Source organism: Capsicum annuum, chromosome 9 (assembly GCF_002878395.1).
Source record: "Capsicum annuum cultivar UCD-10X-F1 chromosome 9, UCD10Xv1.1, whole genome shotgun sequence".
Classification (NCBI taxonomy): Eukaryota; Viridiplantae; Streptophyta; class Magnoliopsida; order Solanales; family Solanaceae; genus Capsicum; species Capsicum annuum.
The window spans coordinates 163997292-164002085 of NC_061119.1; positions in this window are offsets into that span (position 1 = coordinate 163997292).

Sequence of the window (4794 nt, forward strand, 5' to 3'; positions counted from 1 at the left end):
ATTTATCCTTGTTATAACTATTTTAAGGAGTATCTAACCTTATAATGCATATATTATCGACCTTGTGAGCTCGGAAGGGGGAATCGAAAGATAAAATGTGGGGATAAATATAGTAAGGTTCTTATTCTTTTATGAAATAAGGAATATGAATTAGCGACTAGGATAGGGATATACCTAGAAGCCTTCTTGGTCCACATGTAGGATGACATCTTAATGCATCTAAATGGATTATTACATCTCCGCTCAATGATGTAGTTGTAATGTCCAGTTAGGTAGAAGGTTAGAGGTCGGGAGACCATGATCATATGACAAACCCTATAAATCAATAGCCAAGATAATCAATCTAACGAATGAAGTTCAATGGCATAGTATGATTGTTTGTATTGCTTTAAACCCGGGTCTTCATCTATTTATTGTAAAAAGTCTTTACTTTTCTGCATTATTTTAGTTTACTTTTAGTTTATAAACTTTCAAAACTCTTTTGGCTAAGTTGCAATAGTTAATCTTAATTGTTAAACTAGAATTAGATAGTTGTCAACACAAGTATCTGAGGGATCAATATTCGTCTTTATTTAAGTCCACTGTATTACTTGGTGAGACCACGTGCACTTGCACGAAACAAGTCTGGAATGCAAACAATATCTCAAGCCAAGAATTTTATGACATTTTTAGCTTTCTTGTCCCAATTTAAGCCTAAAAATGTAAAATAAGCACTTAAAGATGCCAGTTGGATTAATTCTATACAGGAAGAACTTCAGCAATTTGAAAGGAGAAAAGTATGGCACCTGATCCCCCGACTTATTGACAAAACTATCATTAAAACAAAGTGGGTGTGCAAAAATAAGTTGGATGATCATGGAATAATCAACAGGAATAAACAAGGTTAGTTGTACAAGGATACAATTATTAGGAAGGAATTGACTATGATGAGACCTTTGTTCCTATTGCAAGGATGGAAACAATTAGAATTCTTATTGTTTTTGCAGCTTATATGGGGTTCAAACTTTTCCAAATAGATGTCAAGAGTCCCTTTTTGAATGGAAATCTTAAGGAAGAAGTATATGTGAAGCAACCTCTAGGTTTTGAGGATGTTGATTTCCCACATCATGTGCTTAAACTAGATAAAGCTCTTTATGGGTTGAAGCAGACACCTAGAGCTTGTTATGAGAGATTGTTAAAGTTTCTTCTGGAAAATGGTTTTGAAAGATGAGAATCGACAATACCCTATTTCTAAAGTCCAGAGGAAATAACTTGTTGATTGTGCAGATTTATGTTGATGATATAATCTTTAGAGCAACCACTGATTCCCTATGTGAAGAATTTGCCAAATTAATGGGAAGTGAGTTTGAGATAAGAATGATGGGTGAATCGAGCTTCTTTCTAAGACTACAAATTAAACAAACATCCAAAGGTATAATGATCTATCAAAAAAAGTACATTAAGGAGTTGTTGAAGAAGTACAACATGATAGATTCCAAGCCAATTGATACTCTCATTGGGACTATAGCTCAAAGATGGATAATGATAAGCCTGGTCCTTCAGTTAATAAGACCATGTATAGATGTAATGCCCCGAGTTTGTACCTCGGACGCTACACGATGCTTACAACCCCGAAGGACCACAAGCTAACCCATGACTGATATCTGTTGTGAGCACTGAAACATGATACTATAATAAATGCGGAATAATAGGTTGAAATGCCATAAGGTTAAAAACATCTGAAATACTGATGCAGATGTCAAACTGTAATAACAATCTGAAAAACTGAATACTGTCTGAACTCTAGTCTGAAAAGCCTCTAACTGAACCATCTAAAAGTGGAGTTGATGGGACAATCTCTCAACTAACTCTATCTACTAAAATACTGAGTCTACTGAAATAATGAAATAAAAGAATTTCCTTGATAAATGAGGACTCACTACTAAATCTGATGTGCTGGCTGAACCTGAATCTGTCTATGCGCGATCGGGAACCCGAGCATCTGAACCTATGATATAAGACATCATAGTGCAAAGAAAGAGTATGTGTCAGTACGTGGAATGTACTGGTATACTAGATGAGGTAAGGCTGAATACAAAGGCTCATATGCATGATCAATAACTAAATGAGTGGTATAGAGTAACTAACATAGAGTACATGGATAAATGATACTGCTGTAACTACTATGTAGTACTGTGCTTATACGTTCATGTATACTGTAACTGAGCTTTTTTGAAGCTAAATACTGAGTAATTGATAATCTGAGATTTCTGATAACTGAGTTACTGATACTGATTGATTGTATTTGATAGTTCTGATTCTATAGAACTAAACTGAGTTTTATTCTGAAGACTGAGACTAAAACTGTGAGAGGTAATCATCTAACCGACATGCCCCAAATAAGATAAGATAACTGAGTTGGGGTCCAATCTGTAACCCCAATTGGAAGGGTGTCAGTACCGTGCCACGGGTAAAGACAATGGCTGTGAGTTAACCCTAACTGACAGAAAGACATTTTGTCAACCCTCACTGACATGAAAACTCATGAGAGATGTGTCAACCCTTATCTGGCAGGAAGTCACCCCAACCTAAGCTGGCTACGTAGTTCTGTAACTCAGGGATTGCTACTAAGGGTCGAACCCTATACTAATAGGAATGCCCCCATCCCTGGGTTTGCTCAGTGCTGAATCCTACTCCCTACTGAAGACACTGAACTGATTAGTAGACTGTACTAGGCTTGACTGAACTGTTACTGACTGTGTTAACTGACTGGATTGGACTGATACTGAGTTTCACTGAGTTTTGTAACTGACTGAGTACTACTGATCCTGACATAACTAATACTACTCTGTAACTGACACTAGCTTTAGGTACACAACTAGATTGTCGGGTATTAAATACCCCCAGGACTCGATAACATGAAAAGTAAAGCATAACATGATTTTGCAAAGCAGAACAATGCACACTTGTTCATAATTCATCTATAGAGATATTTTATCAAACACTTGTGGGGAATAAGCTTATACATATACTAACATGTCATGATTTTATCAATTTATTCACATGGACATTCTATCAAACACTTGGGGAGCACAACTTAATACACATAATCATGGTTAACCTATAAGCCTGGAAACTACAATGCCCAAACTTGTAATTTCATGGGTTTAACATGTAATTCATATAATTCCCCCTAAATACTATTCTAATTTCATGAATCTTATCATAGTCATGGATTTAAAACCCAAGTTAACATCATAGATACATTAATCACTTTGTAAATTCAAGGGTTTATCAAGATAATCACATATTCAACACAAATTCTATTCAATTTCATGAAACTTGCACTTAGATCATGGATTGAAACCCAACTAATATCATGAACATGAATTCAATCTAATTTAAACATGGAAATCATAAATCTGAGATCTTTTATGTTTAAAAAGGGATTCTTGGACTCTATGGGTGAAAGGAACCCATAAATGAACACCTAACATATCTGGGTATATAAATCTTGAAGGTTCTTGGAGGATTTTTTGAGTTTGTTCTTGATTTATTGAACTAGGGTTTTTGCCTCTTTGAGAGAAAATATTTTATTCTTGAGAGAAAGTGAGGAAATAATGACATGTTAGGTTATTTAGGGCATAAATTTCGTGTTTAAGGCTAATCTGGGTCATGGAAAAAAAATCCTATTACCCCTGGAAAGTTTTTAATTTTTGTAACTGAAAAACCCGATATGGGCACCTGGCGCGACGCGGCGCTATCGCGCCGTGTCACTGAAAAATGACAATTGGGAATTGGGGGCCTGGCGCAACGCGGTGGAATCGCGGTACCCCCTTGATTCTGAATTTTGGACTCAGCACGACACGGTAGAATTGCATTGATACACTGGAAAAGGAAAATTGTGAACTGGGCCTGTGGCGCGATGCGCCAATATCGCGATGGAGCATTGGAAAGTGTCAATTGCCATTTGGCTTGGCTCTGCGATGCGCTGACATTCCAGGTGGTACACTGTCTTACAAAAATGGCTTTAACTGTTCGCCCGGGTATCGGATTTGGGCGAATTTTATATCATTGGAAAGCTAATTGAATTTCCTATGCAATAGTAGACTCTAAACTAAAAAATACTGAGTATTTCAAAAATTTTATATGGGATTACTCATGTACTAAGACTTAAATTAAGCTAGGAAAATACAGGGTATTACAACAAAGGTATTATTGGGTCCTTGCTATATGTCACTGCTAGCAGGCCTGATATTGTGTTTAGTGTGGGCATGTGTGCTAGATTTTAGGCATGTCCAAAAGAGTCTCATTTGGAAGCAGCCAAGAGAATTATTAGATATCTTAAAGGCACAGGGGACCTAGTCTTGTTCTATTTATCTGGAGACAGTTTTGATCTAGTGAGGTATGTTAATGCTAGCTATGATGGGTACGTGGTGGATAAAAAAAGTACAATGTTGATGCTAACTATGCTGGGTACGTGGTGGATAAAAAAAGTACCTCAAGAATGGCTTATTTTCTAGGTTCTTCTGTAATTTACTAAGGATCTAAGAAGCAAAATTCAGTTGCACTATCTACTATTGAAGCTGAATATGTGGCAATAGTTTTTTGTTGTTATCAGTTTCTATGGACAAAACAACAGCTAAAGGACTTTGGGATTGTCTATGACACTATTCCTTTGATGTGTGACAATACCAATGCTCCAAACATGGCTAAAAATCCAGTACAACATAAAAGGGCAAAGCATATTGATGAGAGGCATCACTTCTTGAGAGACAATGTTGAAAAGGAGGCCATTTGCATGAAATTTTGTAT